The following is a 10,476-nucleotide window of genomic DNA, read 5'->3' as shown; positions in this document are numbered from 1 at the left end:
TTTTTTTTTTGCAGGACAATGCACCTGCGCACACGTCCAACTTTGTGGCTGCCAAATTGAACACCCTGGGTTTCCAATTGGTCCACCATCCCCCCTACTCACCTGACCTGGCACCTTCTGACTATTATCTGTTCCGGAATTCGATGAAACACCTGAAGGGGCAATGTTTTGAGGACATTTCTGACATCAAAGATGCTGCTAAGAGCTGGTTTGCGGCCCAACCAAAGAACTTTTATTTGAACGGTCTAGAAAAGCTGCAACTATGCTGTACCAAGTGCATCAGTCTAAGGGAGGAATATGTTGAATAAATGTGTTATTTCATAACTCTGGCTCTTCTTTCTGGGCAAAGACAGAAACTTCTCAGCACCCCCTCGTAGGGTCATGGTAAGTATGAGGCAAGCATCCTAGCTACCTTGGTCATGTATTTGAATTGGCTGCTCAACACATCACATTGCATACTTTAAAAAGGCAGCACACAGGAATGCATGCCCGTGTATTGGCTGTAGTGCACTGGTAAGGTGCATTTACAGTGCCAAAAACAATGAATGACAACTCACTCTGCTTTAGGTTGCTTTTTGTTGCCACACGTTGCATTACTGCACACTAGTCACATATATATGCATGTTTTATTGCAAAACACTCACAAAAATGAGGACTTACACCCATTTCTGTCCTCTGATAGTTACAATGCCAACTTGCACTTTTTTTAGAGACAACACCTGCAACCCTCAGCTTTTATATAACATCATCCAACATCCCACAGCCAGCAGGTCTAACCTGATTACAACAGCGCTAGGTGTCATCACTTTCTTGTGAGATCATTGCTAAAAAAAATTACTTGGAATCGTGTATCATCCAGGAAGGAAGAACAAGAGCGCCATTACACAGATGAAATATTGATTGCACCGAGATGGGTAATTATGTAATTCTTCATCTTTAATATGCGACTAACAGCTTATGACCTGCAGTCCCTCATGCTGCCAAAAATGAATCGCTGGTCTATAAATAGAAGAAAAATATATATGACATCCACATTTGAAGTGGACACTGGCAGGAACATAAAAATGAAAACTTGAAATATGCTTCTGGAAATTTCATGTTGAACCCTGGAGGGGTATTCATCAATGCCCACAGACTTCACTGCTGTGCCAATAAGGCAAATCTCGAATGGCGTTAATTGTGATGGGATGTTTTGGGCTGCACTATAATGGTTCATCCAATTACTTCAATGCTAGGCAAACGCAGAGATGGATGAAGACATAATGGGGCCCCAGGCAAGGCGGCAGCTTTGGCCCCCATGTTTTTGATTGACAATGATAAGGATTGCAAAAAGCAGAGAAGGAGCCTTGGTATTTCCATTGTCTGTACTAGCATCAGACACCAACTGTCTGCAAATATATTTTGACCTGTGAAGCAACAGGGAGGTGAACAATCCCACCCAACTGTGTCATTTCCTGGGTCTACTGCAGGAACATTGGGACTGTGACCTAAGAAAGGCCTCCTGGGCATCCACCGGGCCCTTGGGTTGCTTTGTGGATGATCCAACTCTGAGCAAACTATCCTTCCTCCATACCCCCAACCCTACGAATTCTGTTCCAGACATGCATAAAAGTCTGCAGTGGTCATGGGTCTGCCTATACCTAGCACCAGGGGGGTAGTTGTAAAAAAAGAAGAGGTGGCACGGTACATGCCCGCCCCACTACACCACTTACTATGTGTCACTCAAAGAGGAAGAAACTTCCCCCAGAGTGATGTCATGATACCAGAACCTGCCCCCTCTTTCTGAACACAACAGGCTCAGACCTGTGATGGGAGAGTGGGAGGGTTGGGTTCAGAAAGACAACTCGCCCACTGCCCTGAGTCTGCAATTCTATACAGGAGACATGGTTCGTGGCTCTGGCTGGTGCACCCTCCCCCATGGGGTCGTTCTCCTAAACCCCGCGGGGTGAAGGACCGGCCAGAGCCATGGACCACCCAAGAGTCCTTTGCAAAATAAAAGCGGGCACAGGTGTTCCTACCTGTGCCCGCCCCATTACACCCCTGCCACCTATTAGCACTATTCTCCTTTTTGGTCAGTGGGCATGGTTTGCTGACATGACAATGGGGTGCGGGAACCGGCAAGATATGACATCATCATTGTAAGGGGGCTGACAACGTTGTTGCTGAAAATTCTATATTGTTGATTGCCCTTTTTAATTTCTCCTATTCTTTCCCTTTTTGCATTGCTTTGTTTTATTATTTACATATGTGTACTAAATAGTAGAAACTTAACGCCCTCCTGTGCTCTGCACACTTTGCAGTGTATTTTCAAGCAATTCCCACCCTCCATGTTATGCAGATAAGGTGAGGGAGAGCTGCTCTGTAGCCCAGACACACTTCCTGTGCTAGCATGACAACTCTTCTCCTCCACCGATACATTACAAGTGTATGTTGTCACCTTAGGACAGGAGGTGTGTTACTGGCAGGATCACCACCCACAAAGAAAGCCTGAAAACATAAAATGAATGCAGCCACCAAATCCAGGGTGTGCTAAACTGTCATATATTTCATTTCTGTTTTTCTCTTCTTGGGTTTAAACCAGACAACCTTATAGCTCCGGATCTGCTATTTTAATCCTTCCCTGCATGAAAGATTTCACATGTTCTCCTAACTAACAAAAGTGATAATTAAATCCCACAGTGTATTTGTTGTATAAAATGTTAGCCCAGCTAGAAAAAATACTTTCATTTCAGTTTTGAAGAAGTTTTGAAAAGTAAAAGTAAGCAAATGTGAAAATGATTTTTTGTACTTTATTATATATGTATAACCAAAACTTTTCTTTTTATTTTGTAGTCAGAGAAGGAAACGGTTAAAGCCCTATTAGGTTCTTTTTGATGTTGTGTCCTATTGGGAAGATTTTTTTTCACTTCCTGTTCCAGAACTGCAAAAGAAATTAAGAGGAAATTTTCCCATAGTGGAGAAAATTTCCTTAAGGTCAGCACAGAGATTTCATCACTTGAGACCAATGTTTGTGATTGTCTTCGGTGAAAAACTAGTGTCTCGTATGGGTTTCTCATGATGCCATTAAGTGAACCGCTGTGCCGGATTCCTAAATGATCAATGGATAACAATGACTGCTGTAGTCCCTGCAAAGTGACAAATCTGGTTCTTCCTGCCCCCACCCCTCTCTATAGAACAGAACAGTCCTTGTTGTCACCTAAATAATCAGTTTTGAATGACAGTGATTGAGAATCTTCATGGGGCTTTCAACAGCTTTCCCCAGAACAGGAGTTTCCATTGAGTGACGTACCCTCACCTCACGTTCTGGTGACTGCTCCAAAATTTTGGATTTCCCTCTTGCTGTCTCAGTGACAAATAGAAGGATGAATCTTCCCAATGGACACACAGCAATAAAAACTTCACAGGGATGCTAACCCTTCCCTACTCATGGGCCCCACTCATTTGCCCCCATAAAAGATGTCACTGGGTCTAAATTCGCCATTCCAAACCAGGATTCTGTGGAATTCTGGGGTTCCTCTAGAGCTTTGTAGAGGTTCCTTGACCTGTGGCTTATTGGCCATTTTTTGATGATCCCTGGACCAACACCATATGGCACAGTCAGTGATATGGCACCAGAAATATTTTTAGGAGGCATTCTGCCAACAAACATTAGGGGTAATTTTTCCTACTAACTCTATTTATATTAAAAGGGATTCCCCAAGATGTGATATTTATTGCAAGGGTTCCTCTAGGGCATCCATCTTCTTCCTGGGTTCCTCCAGATTTAGTTAGGGGTTTCTTAAACTTTGATCATCCTGGCATAGTTCTGGGGCCAAAGCCATGTGACGGGAGCTACCTGCATGGCTCTACTGATCTTTAAGATGTCCATAAGGGTGGCATTCTATCCACCACCTTTTTTTCCCATTGACTCCTAATAAATTGGTTCTATCAGGGCATTCCCAAAACCCAAACATATATCCAAGGGTTTCCCAAGGGTAAAAAGGTCAAGAAAAGTTCCCAAATAGTGTACATAACAAAAACAGAAAAACTTTATGTAACAATTCCATTAGTTATTGGACCTATATATAAAACATAGTATTCACCACATTGCAGTTATACGTTACAATTCTGTACTAAGTGATAGTAATTCAAATAACATTTTAGCAGTAGGCTTTTTTAAATTAAAAACAAAAAAACTGTCATTTTTATTCACATTTACTCAAAAAATCCAATGATTATAGATTGAAGAGATTCCATAGCTATTTGCATCTTCTATTCTATTTACTTTTAATAATTAATATGACTCCTATCTTCATATTCTATTAGTGTCTAAGAAAAATCCACACGCGTTTCGCAGGTTTTACTTCACTTCATCAGAGGAAGATTCATTTTTAAGGGGAATGTGTGTACATCATGTTGAGAATACATATTTAATCTTTAAAATTAGTGTCACATCTCCAACAGCTCCTGATGCCTCACCACAACAGACCTGCGAGCCACACAAGGGATAGAGGCAGATAGGCAAACATTTCCCCCCTGGACTGATCATTCTGCAAAAAGTGCACACACCACAGTTATCCAAGGCAGAGAATATAACAATTAATCATGGAAAAGAGATTTCCATTAGCATGTTGATGGAAAGGAGGAACCGATGAAAGCAAAATATAGAGAGATGTAACTTCAGCTTTCCGCAGTAGGCATATAACCCACTACAAACCCTTACATCTAATAAAATAAAATGAATACAAAAATAAACAAAATGAAGAAGATGTAACAAATTTTAAATAGTCACATCCTTGATTGATTTTCAAGATATATTGCAAAATGTGCGGTCACTAAAATATAATGTCCTTCTCCTTCATAGACATAAACCCTACACACAAAAAAACCCAAAAGCACAAAAAAAAAAAAAAACTACAGAGATCAAAATAGATACAAAGGGAAACGTTTCCTGTTTCCGTCCATGCAAGTTAAAGGCTTCTAGTTACTTAAATCCTGTCTCCTACTCTGTCATTACCCATAGGGAGAGTGGGCTTTAACCAACACATTGTCTGCACTGTGCTGCACAAGAAAAAGACTGAAATTGCCCTGATGTGAAATATAATTACACTTGAAAACTGCATTTCATAAACACAGCAGGACAGACCCCCTGTAATGTCTATTATTGAACTCATATAATCCACGCCTTGTACATTACCAGGCCGGGAAAGATAAATGGCCTGAATAATGCGTGCAGACAATCGACGTGAATAAGTAATGATGCATGGGCAACCTGCGAATACAAAACACTCCTGTCAATTCCCAGGGCTGCCCAGCAGGGCGGGTCTACTGCACCATGGTGTAGGTGTATTAACCAGTGTAGGGAAGGAGCACGGTGCCAAGGGCTCTCCATGGGGCAATTTCCACTGGGAGTTAATTTGCAGACATAAATGCTGTGTAACGTTTTCAGCTGGATCATTTTCATGTTACCTTTGCTTTATAAGAATTGATACATCATTTTAGTTGGTTTTGTGTTTTTGGAACTTAATAACCCTGAGAGGATATACCCGACATCTTTATTACCCTGCGGTCTGTGTATTGCGCATTTGCACATTTCTTGCGTATCCATTAGTATTGCATGGCTTGCTTTTTAATGATTAACTCTGAATACCATATTTATAAAAAAGTGTCCATGGGAAATTGCTACATTTTTTTTCTGATCAGCACTTGTTAGCCCCATATTTAAAAAAGGGCAACTGGATTTTTTTTAGGGTGGTGGTCAATGATTTTGTGGTTACCCAAAAGTGATTCCAATAAAAAGCTCCATTCACTTGACTGATCACCACGTTTTCTAACTACGATCGCCAAATCGGCAGCCATCATTGCGTCCACGGATCACCACTTTAGAGTAATGGTGGCAAATGTGGTGGCCACTGATCTTCATTGTTGCCCCTGGCATTCTGCACTTTAAAAGAGCCATGGTGAACCATAAAGTGCTGATCAGGCTCATCTCCACCTTATAAATATGGCAATCACCCTCTTTCTTCATAAAGTGACACTTTTCCCAAAGTAGCCATCCGACTAAAAATTGCTGAATATTTCAGCTAAATACCATTTTATAATCGTGAGATGGTTAAACTAATTTTTTTAGTGGATTGGCCCTTTAAATCAATGCAATGGCGGTACTCCTGAGCTTGTGTTGGCTTCTTGGCTTCTACATTAAAGGAAATGATAAATGTAGCTACTTAAGGGCTCAGACAGCCGCAGTCTATTCAACAACTCACAACAATTTTCTGCCATGCGGACGCAATGACTGATCAGACTGTATGGAGATGCAGACAAAGCGTTTTGGACAAATTGAAATAAAAAAGTGATTTATTCAATTTTGCTGACAAGCAGCAGCAAATATATCACAGGCGGACAGTGCGCTGTATAGTGGAGAACCGCCACAAAACTCTCCATGGCATTCAAATTAATCTTTTTAACCCCTTGTCCTCCATGGCGTCATCAGAGGAGCTACTGCATTGGCATTAATTAATGCATTGGCGCCAATACCGACTTTACCTGTGACCTCTAACGTTCCTATTATTCACACTGCAGTGCTAGTCACAGCCTCTCCGAGCACCGACTACCTCCAGTCTGCAGTCACAGCTCATTCACAATCTCTAATTAAGTCTCTACAACCCCAAAACCCACCAGAAAAAGTGACAAAAATAACGCAGATTCAGTGCCAAAAGAGCGCAGGGTGTGTGTATGTAGGATGGGGGGGGGGTGGTTGGTGGTATAACTATATTTCAAAAACATCCAACACTGTTAAATGGACCTTTTCCTTCCATAATCCACATTTGTAAGCCAATGACTTGATTGGCTAAGCAGAAACTTTTTTTAAATGTTTTCACTCAAGATTCACCAAAATGTCCACATTTTCCACATTGGATTTAATTAGAAAATGCACAAATCAACTTTTCCAAAGATTCATACATTTTTCTAATTGAATCCATAAAGAAAAATACATTTTGAGTAAAGATAAGGTGAATTGTTAATAAACATATTTATAAAGGGTCCACTTTCTGAGCGGTTTAGGGATAAATTTGCCTAAAACAATATCTTTTTTTTTAAAGGGTATGGTTTTTTTTTGGTATTTTTGTAATTTTATTACTATTTGTCAGCTTCAACTTTTTTATTCTATTGCTGTCCCTATCCACTTTTTTTTACTATGAGGCACACATGAAGAAAGGGGTATCCTGTATTCTCATTGCATTTGGGTTTATATTTGGTTTGATTCACGACATTGCTTTACCCTTGCCTTGTGTTACGATAAATAGGGTCCAGTGTGGTTTTGGCAGGGGGTGCATTAGTTGCTAATTGAAAGTTAATGCAAAGCTGGATACTGGGCATAGCAAACAGACATAGGTGTGATTCTGAGCCAAAAAACCCAACCCCTTTAACCCCTACCCATAATCCTTACCCTAATTTCAACCCAAAAATTACCCTTAAGAACCTCAGGTGCCCATGGGACAAAATCTCTCCCTCTAGTGCTAAAGTCTACTATAGCAAACTTTGGTTTGGTTAGAACTCTATGGTTTGGACCCCTTTTGACCCGAACCATAATCCCTCACCCTAACAATAACCCTAACCACTAAAAACCTCAGGTGTCTACATGACAAAAACTTTCCCTATAGCGACAAAGTCCACTGCGGCCCAGATCCTGGCCCCAAGTTGTGCCAATGCCAAAATAGAGCCATGGCAATATTTACTATTTTGCCACTTGTGGGTCGATGCATAGGGGTGTAGGGACAGCAATATACCTTGCAGTTGTCATTCTTATATTTTTTCTTCTTCTGGCCACTTCTGGGCATTTACAGCAAAACTTACTAAGAGAACGAGAGCGATACTGGCAGGACCACCGTCAGAATTTTATGGGCCCTATACTAGGTAAACTTTTTGGGCCCCCCTTCTCCATGTCTAAGAGTTTCAGCATTGCAAAGTTTAAGCTGTTTTGATTGGGGCCCCTTATGGAAGTTCTCCTTGTACCCTCCTGATAGCAGCCCTGGGATGCTAAGTGGAATCAGAGTTACAGTTCAAGAAAACATAAAATCATCCTTCTATGTTGGTGGGTTTGCAAAGTTAAAAAAGAAGCTGTAAAAATAACGCACACCACATGCTTCCACAAATTGCAGGTTCTAGCGTATAATTTTTTCTTAATCACATGACACAAGGAGTGGAGCGTGTACAAAAAGTTGTCATCATTTGCCCTATACCCAAGTGTAGCATAGCATTAACCCAATATAATATTATTTAATATTTTTTAACGAAACATTATAGTACTGCCAATATATATATATTTTATTTTTAATATTACTTTTTTCATATAAGGATGCACAAATGACAAACAGTGCTTCAGTGCAACAAAAGCAAAACCACCATCCTTATGGCACTGGGGCTTCATGTCTAGACCTAAACCATGCACATCTAGGATTTCAGGTCCAAATCCTGGATTAAGTTTGTTTGATTTATCAGAGTGGCCTCTGGACACAATAAAAAACATACTGGATGGTCAATTGGCCTCCCCAAAAATTGGCCATAGACTGCAAAAATGTCATATGGCTATGATATATCCTCCTAGATTGTAAGCTCTTTGGGGCACAGTCCTCTCCTCCTGTGTCACTGTCTGTATCTGTCTGTCATTTGCAACCTCTATTTAATGTACAGCGCTGCTTAATATGTTGATGCTATATAAATCCTGTTTAATAATAATAATAATAATAATAATATTGATATTAGATTATGAGCTCCCCCAAAGGAAACAACTATGGACTCTGTAATATGTCAGCACTATAAAAACATAATAATAATATTCCTTACAACTAAAAGAAAAATAATCATCATGCAACACGCAGCAGTTCAGCGCAGAGTTTGTGCTGCAGTGTGAACAGTGTCCCCGGCTAATATGATCTACACTTCCAATGAACCAAAAAAATACACAGCACAACCCTTCCAGCATTGGAATAAGTTAATATTTTAAAGGTATATAATAATGATCATCAGATGGATTTATGTAACAATGTATAAAACCTACATATTAATAGTAATATACAACAAATCATCCAGCAATCACATTCAAACACTCCATACATGTTGCTGTATATATGTTTTGTGCAGGAAGCCAGGTCATGTCCCCCATGCAACATCCTGTGTTTGTTTCATTGTGTCTCAGTGAGTGAACCCCTGCCATGGTCCTGTGCTGCCCATTAATAATGGTGATTAGGCTGCCCAAGGCGTACAATGCGCTGCCCATGGTTCTGCCTTGTCATGGATTACAGGCTGCAGTGCCAGTGAGTGTGCAAGCTGCAGAGAAGAGCCCCAGGGGCTGCAAACAATGGGCATCACTGGAGTGGTGACCCTATGGCAGTCCCAGGGTGATTATACTACAAGGATTATCCTGAACAACCCATCCATCAAACACAATGTAACTACAGCACAGTGTGGTGGGGAGAGGGGGGTATAGGATGTATAGGCAATCAACACATGCACATGTATCAATATTTGCTGCTGGTTGTTATTCATTGTTATTATTCCTTTTATATAGCAGCATCATTTGTTGTGTATTTTTATTAAATATTATACACATATATATAAATACATTTATCTTTCTATCACAATATAATTGTCTCTCCCTCTTTTTATCATCTATGTATTTATTTCTATTTTGCAAAATATAACATTGTTTAAAGGTTAATATAATAAAGTACATGCTTAATTATTATTGCAATTTTTAATATTATATTTTATTAATATATATTAGGAGTTGCAAATGACAGACACATTATAATATATATTGTATATATTTAATGATGGCCAACACTTGCTGTTATTCTTTTATCTCCAATACATGTAACTTAGTGCCATGTTCCTGTTTTGAAGAGCTATCTGTACCCCTTTTGCTGGAGCAAAATATAAGAAAAATAAAAGGGGGTCCCTACCTCTTCCCCTTTGTTGTGGAGCAGCTCCTCCGGCGGTCGGTTATGACTGGGGCGCTTTCATTCACAGGTAGGTTAGGGCTCTGCGGCTGGCCATGTGGGTGACTGCAGGGTTGGAGTGGTTGAGGCTCACCAGGCAGGCTGTGTGTATCCCTTACACTACACTTCATGCACCACGCCTCTGCAAGCCAAGTCCTTATTATTCCCTCAAATGCTCTTTCTGTCTCTACTACACAAAGCCACACTTCTCTCTCCTCCCCTCTCAGCTGCTGCATGGGGAGAGCCGCCTGTCACACCAGCTCCTGTCTCAGGGACCGCAATACAATCCCTGCCTGTGTGTGACAAGGGGATGCCCCTTCCTTGTAGACCCTCCCTCTTAAATGAGAGAATCCCCCATTAATCCCACCGCCACCGCCGCTGCAGTCTATGTTGGAACCCTGCGTCGGTTTGTAGACCAGCACCGGGGGCTTGGACCCATTTGGCTACCCAACCCTTGGCCATTGTGCTTGCTTAAAACCCAATGAGTTTTGTCTTGTTG

The 10,476-nt window shown here is 40.8% G+C and overlaps 1 protein-coding gene across 1 annotated transcript in view; it reads right to left on the bottom strand.

Annotated features, from left to right (window-relative positions):
- FRMD4B (FERM domain containing 4B) overlaps positions 1–10,106 on the bottom strand; it is a 155,019-nt gene extending 144,913 nt beyond the window's left edge. The window contains exon 1 of the mRNA XM_072420777.1: positions 9,942–10,106. The gene's annotated coding sequence lies outside the window, so the exon portion shown is untranslated. The remainder of the gene's footprint in view (positions 1–9,941) is intronic.
- Positions 10,107–10,476: the final 370 nt, after the last annotated feature.

The sequence above is a fragment of the Pyxicephalus adspersus genome, chromosome 8, assembly GCF_032062135.1.
Source record: "Pyxicephalus adspersus chromosome 8, UCB_Pads_2.0, whole genome shotgun sequence".
In the NCBI taxonomy this organism is placed as follows: Eukaryota; Metazoa; Chordata; class Amphibia; order Anura; family Pyxicephalidae; genus Pyxicephalus; species Pyxicephalus adspersus.
Note: the sequence above shows the minus strand (reverse complement) of the source record. Positions and strands in the feature narration are given on the sequence as shown.